Here is a 13,535-nt window from a genome sequence, read left to right on the forward strand (position 1 = left end):
ATGCCATTCATGGTGTTTCAGACCTCAAGGAAGGTTATGCTCGTAGCGTGACGTGGCCAGGGAGTATCTCAACTGATGAGAGTAGAGATTTGTTTTTGTTTACTTCTATGTCTCCAGCACTTAAAAATAGTGCCTGGCACACTGTGAGGGCACAGGAAGTATTTGTTGGGAAAGGTGTGTGGCTGTGTGGAGAGCTGTGTGCTTCACAGAACACTGGTCCCATGAGTAGGAGGCATGCTGAATCAGAGTAAAAGTCTCCCGGCTCCTTCATCCAGAAGGCTATTTGGTAGTCTAATTTGCTTCTGAAAACGATCATCAAGACTAGTAGTATATTGCCATTCTAATGATACATTGGAAGTTTGTAAGTCCAGGAGTGAAAAAAAAAAACAAACCGAAACAGCCCTCCCAATTTTGATGATTTCTTAGAAGATTAGAGAATGAACGAATGACCTCATCCAGAGAATAAAAATCCTAAAAGGGCATCCTCTGAGGAACAGCCGAAAACAGAGAATAGTCTTGGAAGGGCTTTTCCTCAAGGTTGAGCCTCCACTGGTCTCATTATGTCATTGTAATTAACGCTCCCTATGCAACTTCAGCCACCACCCAAGCCACATAGACACCCACATCCACAGACATCGCACATGGGCTCTTGGAGATACAAAGCAAGAGAAGGAGTGTTCATCCACCAGCATTGCACATCTCCTGGTTGCCCTATTCTAGGACACAAGACTTGGGGAATCTTTGGGTTGGCCTGGGCTGAACAAGAGTTACTTCTATGACCCTCTTATCCCCACGGGCCACTATGGGGCTTGTGTGTCCTCTTAGCCCAAAATGAAAAGTAACCCCACTGGTGTTTTGTTGAGTCATCAATCGTCATGATGAGCACGTGCCTTTGGAAGGCTGTTTTTACGAATCTAAACAGGAAGTGGCTTGGGTAGGGGCTGGCACGTTGACCTGTTTCACGGTCAGCGTCTGAGCTGATGGATCGGGAAAGAATGATATAAAAACTCAGCCTCGCCACATGCCTCACTGTTGGCGGAAATGAAAAGCCACCAGGAAGGCAGTGGCAGAGGGAAGGAAAGGGTCTGACGAGTGAAAGCTCACATCTCCCCTATTACCTATAGAAGGACAAGGGGATATGGTTTAAGACTTTCTGGCCGTGAATTAAGTACTTGGAGGTCCTGTCAAGTAGATTAACGATCTAACAGCTCAGCTTGAGCCCTCTAATATAGTGGCTGTTTTCATCTCAGACAGCAAACCCTAATTCTTGATCACAGCCAGTATTAAATAAGGAATGCACCGGGGGAATGGAACCTGCTTTTTATGTCATTATCTCACCCATCGATGAAGATAGATTGTCATAAAATTCCCTGTTGCTGGAATATCCCTATCCTTAGGGGTCTAGACCAATAAGAAACCAGTTAGTTCCCTTGGACGGGCTATTGTGGCTTTAGTTCACTGCCTCTTTCTCTAAGCTCCTGATGTCCCTAGGAAGGTCATATTTGGTCAGGCACTTGGGTGTCCTTAAGGATTTTTTTTTAAATCCAGTATTTAGTTGTTTTCAGTGAGAGGGTTGCTCCAAATAATCTGGTTCTCTAATTCTAATGAGCTCAGATTGTTCAAATGACGTCCTCTAAGAAGGGAGATAAGTGGATGTCAGTGCGTGTGAGGATGTGAGTCTTTTCTCTGCCTTTCCTCCACCAAACATGTCCAAGAACCAGAAGAGGTATAAGTCGGAAGGAATCTTGGATATCATTGAGGACAACTCCCAAATTTCACCGCAGAAAGCACTAACATCCAGAAAGGTGAAGGAACTTGCCTGAAGACGCACGGTTAGTGTGAGTGCGGTGTGAACAAGGAGTCTCCTGACTTCCCACCCACACGTTCCCTGCACCCTTTCTCCCCTCCCCGTCTCCTCTGCAAGGGTGCATCAAAGACCGATGTTCCTTTTTCATGTCTCATCTCTGCACTACAGTTGTTTATCTTTTGTGTAATCTAAAATAAGCCAGTGAGGTCACTGAAGGAAAGGAGAAAGGGGACAGAAAAAATTTTTTAAGAAATATTAGCCTAATTTTTCCAAAATGGATGAAAACAAGAAATGCATAGATCCAAGACTCAGTAAACCCCAATCTCAATAAACATGAGTAAAACTACCCCAAGCAAGGCTCGTGATGATCAAATTTCTTAAAACCCATGATAGAGGGAAAAATCTTTCTTTTTAGCTCTTTTTATTGATGTTCAAATACAGTTGTGTCCCAAAGGGAAAAATCTTAAAAACATCCAGAACATCTTTAAAGTACTGAAAGAAAATCTGTCAGTCTAGAATTCTGTAACCCACTGAAAATACCCTTCAAAAGTGAAAGCAAAATATAGACTTTCTCAGATACACAAAAGCCAAAAATAATATTATCATCTACAGAGCCACAGTACAAGAAATACTAAAGAAAATTTTGGCATGAGACAAATTGTACCAGGTGGTAAAACAGACCTGTATGAAGGGGTGGTAAACACCAGGGATGATAATGACCTAGACTACATGATGTCCATGATCGTCTACATGATTTTCAGCATACACTACCTAATTGTCTATGGAGAAAATCCTACGTGATCTGCAAAAAGGCTACTAGAACTGATAAGTGAGCTTAAGATCAGTACACACAAGTCTGTGGTGTTTCTATACACTAGCAACAGGGAGACATTGAAACTTAAAAATTTATGGTAGCATCAAAAATATAAAATGTAGGCCCTGGCTGGCGTAGCTCAGTGGATTGAGCATGGGTTACGAGCCAAAGTGTCACAGGTTCAACTCCCAGCCAGGGTACATGCCTAGGTTGCAGGCCACGGCCCCCAGCAACCGCACACTGATGTTTATCTCTCTCTTTCTCCCTCCCTTTCCTCTCTAAAAATAAATAAATAAAATCTTTAAAAAATATATAAAATGCTTAAAAAATGCATTCAAAAGCTGTGTCAGGCTAGTCCTGTCCAAACCACAAACCACCGCTGAGTAAAATGAAAGAAAACCTAAGTAAACGGAGACGTAGGCGATGCTGGAGGATCAGAAGACTCACCATTTGCTCATTTGCCCAAACTGACCTATAGGTTCCATGTAATCTTAATCAAAACTCCAGCAAGCTATTTTTCTTTAGAAATTGATCATCCACTCTAAATTCTATATGCAAATTCAAAGGACCTAGAATAGCCAAAACACTTTTGAAAAAAAAAATAGAACAAAGCAGGAGGATCTTATTTAGCTCTTATTGGAAGGCTATGGTTATCAGGATGATGTCGTTTCAGAGTGATGATAAGCAAACAGAGCAACGGAACAGAGTGAAAAGTCCAGAAATAGCCCCCTACGTATGTAGTCAATGGATTTTTGGCAAAGGTACAACATTCAGTGGAGAAAAGAAAGTTTTTTTAAAATCGTCTTATTCCTGTGGGGGGAAAAAAAGAACTTTGATTCATGCTTCACATCATATTAAAATGTAATTCAAAATGAATCATAGGTCTAAATATAAAGCTCGAGGCTATGAAACTTGTAGAAGACACACGGGAGAGAGTCTCTGTTAACGTGGGTTAAGCAGAGCTTTCCTAGCTCTGACACCAACAGCACAATCCATTTTTAAGAGGAGTACGTGGGATTTCACAAAAACGAAGAAGTTCGGCTCTTTGAAAGTACCCTGGAGAAAGAAATTGTCTAAAGCCGCAGACCTGGAAAACAAACATCTTCAAAGTGTCGATCTGACCGAGCACTTGTATTCGGGATACAGATAAGAACTCTCAAAGCTTAATGATAAGGAAAACAAACAAACCCATTCATAAATGGCAAAAGGTTCAAACAGATGCCTCACGGAAGACTGCGTGCAGACGACTAATAGACACAGAAAACGATGTACAACATCATTCGTTACTGAGGGAACACAGGTGTGAACCCCGAGCCGCCACTGCCCACCCACCAGATTGTCTAACGTAAAGACGGACCCCACCAGGCGTGGGCGAGGGTGAACTTTCCTCCACTGTTGCAGGTTGGCCGGTAACCCTGAGAAACCAGAAGTGGGCGCTGGAGGGAACACACCACGGGACGCAGCCTTGGTAATGGCCTGGTGCGGAAGCGTCATGTGATTTGAACACAGAAATACATTTCTGTGTACCCAGGATACATTTCCCTCCAATGAGCGTCCATGCCCCTCCTCCCCCGACGTATTCATAGTCCCGGCTCCCGACGCGCGTAACCTAGCTCCTGCCGGGTACCGCCTTGTCGTGTGACTCGCCCCAGCCTCGGCCAGGACAGCGCCGTGGCGGGGCCCTCCGGGGCTCTCGGCCGCACCGGCTGGCGGCCCGATCCCTCGCTCACACAGCGTTGTTTGCTCTGGGGCCTTGCAGGTGAAGCCAAGAGGATTTCTCTCTGAAATCAAATACCTTCGAGAAAGCTGCAAAGAAGAAAACACCTCCTCTTAGAGAAGCACACTGGGTAAAGACACAGAAAAAAAAATTTTTTTTTAAAGTCATTCTTTGTTTTCCGCAAGAGGCCAAGGCCAGGATGTGAGTTCATACGAATCCGTAAGGGAGAAAGGATGAGCAATTCTCTATTATTTATTTGGACCTTGACTAACTTTGTTCAAGGTCAGGTAAAACTGATCCTTAGAGAAGGTTCCTGACATAACAGAGAACCAACCAGTTACATGAACTTGAGACAGTGATACAGGTTTTACAACGTTCAGTCTTCCTCCTTTCCTCCCTTCCTTGCTCCCCCTCCCTCTCCTTCCCCTTTCTCTCTCTCTCTCTCTCACACACACACACACACATACACATGCTCTCTCTGTCTCCATCCCTCCCTCCCTCTTCCCTCCCCAGCCCCCAACACAGCGGATCGGCAGAGGGATAGAATACCTCTGGGCGCCGTTCCCGCATCCGTGAGATGAAGCGTTGCATTACCCCAGAGGCCCATGGGAGTGCATCCGGCTTGGAAGCCCAGATATACTACTGCTGCTCAGTCGATCACGAAGGTTCTAGCGAAGCCCAAACCCGGCTGTATTTTAAGACACAGGCGAAAAGCTTCCACGGTCTCATCGTGCTACGTAATGTCAGAAAGTTAAAGGATCTTCAAACGCCGGCAAAGCGACCTGTGTTTCGCACCTGCCTGGCATTGGAGAGCTGATTTCCCCGGTTTTAAAACCGGATGAAAATCCCAGCTACGTAAATGAGCCTCCGCCTTTCCCGGGCGTTCGAGTCACCTGGGGATTTCATCAGTCCCAGCGTGGGGCTGTTCCTGCCGCCGCTGGCGTTGGTAAGGGGGGCCTGATCCACAGCCCGGGAGGAGGGCCCTTCTTCACTCACCCTGAACCGAACCCCGGGGGGCAGAGCAGGCCGCGGTCCAGCTCCAGGTACTCGCGCCTCTGGGCCTGTTTGGCTTTGTGTGGGCCCGGCCTGAGTCTGAGACAGCGCCTGGGAGTTCGGGCTATTTTTTTCTCCAAAAACCCAACCTTCGGGCGGGCCCTACAGGTCACTACACCAATTTTTAAAAAGTCGGTTTGCGCAAAGACAATACGTTTTCAACATTTCAAAACACCGAAGTAACACTTTGGAGTCACACAAATCGTTCAGGGGTAAATAAATTTAAAAATACCAGTGTTCCTCCCTCTGCCCCACCCCTGCCCCGGCTCTAACGTGACTCTGCCGAGGTGGCAGGTGACCTTCGCCGTTGAGAGTGTGTGCGTCCAACCCATGCATCGGCACGCATGTAGACTCCACACAAGTCTGCAAACCCATATATCGTGATTTTGTTCTTTTTTTCTTCCCCCCTGCCGTGTGCTTCAGTCAGTTCATCCTTACCCTGAGAGTTCGGTGAAACCTGGTGGATTAAAGGGCTTCTCGTGAACTCACTCAAAATGTCAGCGGAGGGGCTCGCGAGCGCACGCGCTGCCAGGGGGAAGAGAGTGACAAAGGGGAAGAGGACGAGAGCGTCTCAGAGCTGGAAGGGAGCCAGTGGAGGGGGCTGAGACTGTCTTAGGAAACCAGAGAAAGGAAACGGGGCTCTGGAGAAAGACCCCAAACCCCTGCTTTCCACGACGAACCCTCCGGCTGTGGACCTGGGGGCTCAGGTGCTTCCAGCAGTGGGGACGCAGGTGACGCCGGAACCTGGGCGACGGGCTGAGCATCCGCACACGAAGCTCCTGGATGCTCAGGGCCCCTCCCCGTTCCAAGCCACAGAATGACCATCCTCCCCGCTCCCCAACAGAAGACCAGAGAGCGTTCTCACACTGACTGCTGGTTGCCACATGCAGCAGGTCCAGGCCGGGGCCTGGGGATCTGCATTCCGAACAGGTGTCCAGGTGATGCGACGCTGGTGCTGGACACTGCACGCCCAGAACCACTGAGCCAGAGATTCACCCTGAGTCCAGACATGGGCACAGAGGGACAGTGTGAGCACCCACAGTCCCAGGGACACCCTCGGCCCCTTCCCCCAGGAGGGTCCCAGAATGTTAGCAGCCAGATGCCCACCCCCACGGTGGGAGATGGAAATTCTTTTCTGAGGAATCTGTTGAACCTGAAGGAAAATCGTATCCCCCTTGTCAGCACCCCAGTGAGGACGCCCCAGGGAAGGGGCCGGTAGCCCCAGCAGAGATTCCCCCCTGCTGCACAGGCGTCATCTGGGGAGCTTTTAAAAATATGAATGACAGGGTTCCACCCAATCAAGTCCGATGCTCCAAGGGTGGGGCCCTGGCATTTGTGTCAGGTTTAAAGGTTCCCCAGGGACGAGGCCAGGTTGAGAGCTGCACCCGGGAGCACGGTGAGGGCTTCACAGCCAAGCATGAGTCGACAGTCGGGTCTCCAAGTATCGGAGGAAGCTCTGACGTGGAAGCCAGAGACCGAAGCAAGAAACAAAAAGAGAGAACTCCCGGGAAACAAATAATGAAGGAGCAGAAAACTCCAGAAAAAAATGCCATAAATTATATCTTCAGACAGATAAAAAAGAGGATACCGCATTCATGAACACAGAACAGGGGGGTTACACAAAGAACGGTCTGAGAACAAAACTGAGCTCTTGCACATTAGAAACATTGTGACAGGAATGAAATTTGCAGTAAAAGCTTTGGAAGTTATGTTGAGAAACCCCTTAAACAGAGCGGAGGGAGGGGGAGAATGGAACTGGGAGACAAGAACATGAAAGCCTCAGTCCTGGGGACTAAGGCCTGATTAGCACAGGGACACAGAGGGAGCGGGGGGGGGGGGGGGGCGGGGGGTCATCACAGGGGGAGCCAGGCCCAGCTGCTGACCACAGTTTCTACTGGGCGGGACGGAGGTGTCCTGAAACCGCATTCCGGCGCTGGTTGCGTGACTCCGTACACGTGCTGGGAACCACCGGCTTATATAATCGAAAGGGGTGAACGTTATGGTATGTAGATTATATCTCAGAAAAGCTATTTGTCCCCATATCCCCAGAAATTTGAGTGCTCAGATTGACGGAGCCTGCCAACCGTCCGTCAGCCCTACACTGAAGCGCCTGCTTATGCCATTGCAGGACACTAGCGGTGAAGAGAGTCCCCAAAAGCGACATTCCCGAGAAGATAACTCACATACCAAAGACCAGGAATTGGAACGGCGTCACACTTCCCAGCAGTCGCACGTAACTCAACTCAATGCCTTCAACATCCCGATGAAGAAAGTGTGACCAGCCTAGATAGAGTGCTAGCGAGCGTGGGGATAGACTACAAGGTGGCTGAAATGCATTGGCTAATGCCCAAGTGAATGAGGAACGTGCCAACTTTATTCTGAAAGTCCACCACTTACACATCTCATTAAAAAATGTATATTATTGATCAATTTTTTAGAGGGAGAGGAAGGGAGAGAGAAAGAGACACACTGATTTGTTGTTCTACTGACCTATGCACTCATTGGTTGATTCTTGTATGTGCCCTGACCAGGGATTGAACCCACAACCTTGGCATATCAGGACGGTGCTCTAACCAACTGAGCTACCCAGCCAGGGCCCACAGCTCATTTGTTAAGGCGAAGGCATGAACGGTGCTCACGTGGAAACCGGTGTGCAGCAGCGAGCAGCCAACTAGCCGGACAGCCCAGCCCGTGGCCTCGCCGCCACTTCTCAGGGGCTTCTGTTGTTTTCCGGTGGTCTTCGGGCACACGGTGTGTCTCATGAAATGGAATCAACGGTGTTAAACTCTGTACGATTCCCCGCAGGGGATTCCCCGCAGGGGTATCGTATGGAGTTTAAGAACTCAGGCTTCAGATTAAACAAACCTGTGGCCCATGGCGTCCCCACTCCCCGTCTTGCAACTGGGGACCGATTGCCCAGCCACTGAGACTCCACACCCTCTCCTGGACAGTGGCACTAACGCCGTCTTCTCATTGGGCGGTGGAGGAGGTGGGACGAAACGCTGCTTGTGAGCGGAGGGCACGGCACCAGGGACAGAGCCGGCCTCACTCATGGTTGGTAATGGCACTGGTCCCAGTGCATGGAAACGAATGCTGGCAGTGGTCATGAGCATGAGGAGGCCTAGCAAATGAGTGATGTCATTGCTCAACCTTGTGGCCCATACTGTCAAGGACTTACACACGTTCTGAGTTTACTTTGCCCTTATGCACATGCTCTGTCCCCACCCCACCCCCCAAAATCCCCATTTTTAATTTTTCTTTCATCTGTACTGAGATGGATTTTTCCTTCGACCTCACGTTCTTTTGGGGAAAGTTCTAATAGCTTACGTCTTGATCGTTAACTCTTTATGAAACACAGCCTCAAAGTCTGAGGGCCTTTTCTTCTCTTACCTACTTCCCATCGTTAGCCTCGCACTCCCGGAATCCAGAGAAGGCCTCGGTTTACGGTTCGTGAGCGTGAGTGGCCCACAGTAGGCACAGGTGTGGAGAGGGGGCGGAGGGAGCACGGGTTTAGAGGCAGACCCTGTCCGTTCCGACACTCACAGTTCTGGAGTCTGTCCCTTCCTGAATGGCAACACCGAGCACCCCTCTAGCAAATACCTGGTGAATGCTGTGGAAGCAATTCAGACACAAATGTCCGTTGTCAAGAGGTAACAAAACACTTCAAGTAAGAGCACACTAAAGTGTGTGGTTTTCTCTGGGCTCGGCGTCTTGTACCCTAGCATGAGAAGAGAGGGACTGGACCTGAGCCAGGCCTCAGGCACGCCCCCAGGGGGCGGTGGCAGCCAGGCTGTGGCTGCTGACCCTCCAGTGGGGGTCGTCCCTCCAGTGGGGGTCGGTGGGGCCTGAGAGGCTGGGAATGGCCACACATGTGGAGGTGACCCCCCCACCACCACCCCGCTCCTTTACCAGGTTTCTGCCTCCTTCCTCTGCGGAGGGGGGTGGGAATGCCTCCTCCTGGGGTCGGTGCACGGTCCGTCCAGCTCCGGCTAGACACGGCCCCCTCTCCTCCCCGCCAGGCACAGGCCCCAGTCTTCCTGATCATTCTGGAAAGACACAGACACGGCATACACTGCCGAAAGGAGCACATACTCATGGCACCTAAATCACGTGCAAAACTGTCTTCGGGGCTTTGCCCTTTGGCATGCGGCACACCCCTGCGTGGGTACGACCACGGCCTTCCTCACAGGGGAGGGGCCAGAGAGCGCCCAGACCGCCCCAGACGGCGGTCCGCCTCACAGCCAGTGTCAGAATCCACATTTCTTGACTGGAAATGACATCTTTTCCATGATACCACACTGCTCCTCTTAAATAATAATAATAATAATAGCAAATATTTATTAAGCCCTTACTGTGTGCCAGGTAGAGCCCTACGCACTTCTATGATGTCACTTCATCCTTACGATGACCCCGGTGACGTGGGGTGGTTTTTGATGGCGTCACTGGCGCCGTGGGGAAAGACCGCGGAAAGCCAAGTGCGGAGAAGCTCAGAGGGTTTGTGGGCAGCACTCGGGGACTCTCACCGTCTCCTGCTTCGGGGGCGGGGGAGCCGGGCCCAGGGCGTCGCTGCAGGAGCAGCCCCGGTCCTCTGGGGAGACTGGGGCCCCGGCGCCAGCAACCAGCCGTGTCAGCTCCGGACTGGAGGTGGGAAGGACTGGGACCCTGACAGTCGCCATGGGGTCCTCTGGTGGGTGCCCTTGAAAACCTTGAAGACCCAGATCCCCCAGCACCTCCAGCCCTGCCGCGGAGGCCCGCCCCTCCAGTCAGAGAGCAGCCGGGAGACCACACAGACGGCTCAGCCCGTCCAGGCCACGTGCACCGCCCCCGGGACACGCCCCCACCTCGCCTCCTGGCACCAGACCCGTGTCAGGGCCAAGTGATAGCACACCCCAGCGGGGGAAGCGCGGGGCCCCCCAGGGATGGAGGTGGCTGACCCAGGACGAGGGTCCAGCTGGGTGCTGGCGGTGCTGGGCCTGGGGTGGGGGAGGGAGCCGCAGACTGGACCAGGGGACTGGCGGGTGTGGGAGCCTCTCCTGTCCACGTAGACGGCACTCCGCCACTGGCGAGGCCACGTGCTCTAGCGGACACACATTCGGAGAAATGGAAATGTCCCCACTGCGTGGCAGACCCTGAAGAAGGGACCAGAGGCCCAGAAGTCACGCAGCCTCCCTGCGTGCAGAAACCCGGCCCTCGGCAACGCCGTGAGATATCTCAGCAGCCGTGTGCGTCTGAATCGCCTACAATGGATTTGCTCCGCTTACTTTTTTGCAAGAGTTTTTCATTGACAAGAAACTTTTTCAGTTTGCTTGAGGAAAATGCCTTTTGTGGCCCAGGATCATTTTGAATAGGGAGCGTTGACTGAGGGAAATTTTCTTCCCTAAGAGGTTTTAGTACCCAGATTGTTCCATTTTTCTTTTTCAGAGGAAGCTCTCTACCAGAGCTTTCTTGAGAACAAATCGCCTAATTCTTATCTCCCGGGCTGATGGAGAGGTCTGTCCCGGTCGCACACCTGGTCCATTCTCATTATTCTGTTCTCCTGGCTGGGCTGTGTCGTTTCTCTCCTTGCGATTTTCCTTGGCGTGCTGGTTCTGGGGCATTCCCTGGGAGTTCGGTTCCTGGGTGCCATTTTAGTTTTAGCCACGGTGTTTAGAACACAACACCGCCACAGTGACACGGGATGCTTCACGAGTGTGTCCTCTGTGTCTGGCATTTCCTCTGCATTGGCTGCTGGCCTCGGGGGAGGGGGGCGCTTTCCGTGGTCCATTCCCTCCACCCTCACAGCATCCTCACCCAGACGGCGTCGCACGGGGGCGGAGACACCCGGGGGTCATGACATAAGGTAGACACATCGGGAAGCTTCACCGCTAGGTGACAAGTGGAGAAACTGAGCCCCAGAGGCCACTGAACCTCCTTTGCACCCTTCCTGTGACGGGCAGCTCAGCCGTTCCCAGGAAGTCCCGGTAAGGGGGGGTGCCCAGTGTCAGCGCAGCTGTAGGTTTGGGACTTAGAAGTCTAGTGACATCCATGGCCTGTCCCCCAACAAATGATGGGGACGGGCTTTGTGAGGTCACCGTCTGTGGATGGAAATTTGGGTACCTGGGTTCTGGTCCTGTCCCGGTGACATTTTCCCCTGGAACCCAGTCTCTTGGTGTATGAAACGAGGGCAGAGACCAGAACGGGAACTGTGTATTGGCGACCTAAGGGACACTCGAGACCCACAGATGTGTTTTGTTTGGGCTGCATGTTTTGTTTTGTTCATTGTTAGGGGCAGGAGAGTTGTGTTAAATTTGAATTCCTTTGAGATGGCCAGTTCAAACACTGGCCCCACGACTCCTTAAAGTGTTAAATGCGTCGAGATTCACACTTTCATGTAATCGTCTGGTCCTTGTAGGCTTCTAAGATTGCAACTTTGGGATTAAATTCTCTCCTCGACCCATTATCAGTTGGGTTCATTTCCCTCTGTGGTGCCTGAACCTGGGAGATACCACCAAACCCTACGGGGGGGGGGGGGGGGCAGCGTAAATGAGGGATTTGCTGGCCCGGCACTTTCTTAGGGTCCTGGGATGCCGACACGCCGCCGGCCTTGCCCGGTACCGCCTGCTCCGAAGAGCCAAGGAGAGAGGCGCTGGGGAGGCAGGGGCGGCTGCGGGGCTCTGCTGCCCTGCACGGAGGTGAGCGATGGGTGGGTGGCGCACCCGCCGTGGGAAGGGAGCACCAGCAGCACGAGTGCCCACCCAAGGTCGCACGGTCACCCACACCGGGGAGCTGGGGGCTGCCTGTGGTCTTCCAACCCCATGACGCCCAGAACCCATTCCACTGGGTGCCAATCAGCCTTGACTGCGCTGGTGTCAACCTTGACGGATCCAGCTCAGCGCTCTCTTCAGCTGTCTGTGGTTGTCATAGTGACGAGGTTTCATGGCCTGATTCCCGCTCTTTGTGACGAGAGGCTCACACGCACTTCTGGCTGAGGATGGAAGCCGGTTGCCAATCGCATGCATCGAGGTAACCCCGAGACGGCACTGCCTGCACCGGTTTGGCTGCCAAACGCCCTGGAGAGTAGGAAGGGCCGTTTCTTCAGTGCGTGTCAATGACCTTGACTACCTCTCTTGCACCAGTACCTCTTAACGTACATGTTCCAGGCCCAGTGCGGTGACTCAACTCGCCAGAGCTGCTATTATTCCTCAAGCGATGTGACCTTTGAAAACACCCAAGCATCAGGTGGGCTGAGATAATGTCAGGGAAGCTCAATAGGGTTCCTCTCTGGCCCTAATGAGAAACACAAAGGAGCGAATTATGGAGACTTTCTATAGAGCCTTCTGGTGAGCACGGGGAGGGAGGGAGGGAAAAAAAATACAGAATCCCATCAGTAATAAGGGCCTTTTTGAGAGGAGCCAGCGTTATCTGGCTGCTCTCGAATCCAGACTGAGTTGTGTAGGTGAGACAGCGCTCTGCTCTCTCGGTGGGTCCCTCCCTCTGAGCTTAGGCAGAACATTCCCAGCAAAAGAGAGAAAGATCAGTACCCACGGTACCCTTGGTGGGGAGCCCACAGATGCCTTCCCTCCCTTTGTTTTGGCTCTCGGCTGAAACACCGTCTCCGCGCCAGTCTCTAGCAACATTATGGAAGTTCTGCCAGCTCATCTGCAAGCTGTTGTTGTTTGGGTCGGAACTTTCTAAATTGCCCGTGCCCGCAGAACCCCTCCGAGCTGGGGCAGGATTCGGGGTGTGCACAGGTGTCCCCCCCGCTTTCTGCAAGTTCACATTACACCTGCTGGCTTTCAGGACAGACCTGCGTTCGTACCTGTTGGCACTAACGGAAAGAAATCTAAAGAGGACTTTGGCTTTTACCAGAAAAAAAGCAACAAGGGAAAAGAGCATCCAGTGTTTGTTTGGCACTGAGCAGGTACAGAGGCAGGGATAACCTCTCCCCGCCCTGTCTTCCCCACCCCCCACCCTCACCTTCAGCAGGAGAGAGACCCCACAGGACTCCTCACGGGGAACGGGGCCCCCAGCCCAGCAGCAGCCCGCCGGAGCTCCGAGCTGTCTGGGAGTGTTTCTGCTGTAGCTCCATCTATTTTGTGCATTCCTGCCTTTACCCTGCGTTGGTGCTTGTTCGGGTTTTATGCGTCATTTGGTATGATCTGGTA

This window comes from Phyllostomus discolor, chromosome 13, assembly GCF_004126475.2.
Source record: "Phyllostomus discolor isolate MPI-MPIP mPhyDis1 chromosome 13, mPhyDis1.pri.v3, whole genome shotgun sequence".
Taxonomy (NCBI): Eukaryota; Metazoa; Chordata; class Mammalia; order Chiroptera; family Phyllostomidae; genus Phyllostomus; species Phyllostomus discolor.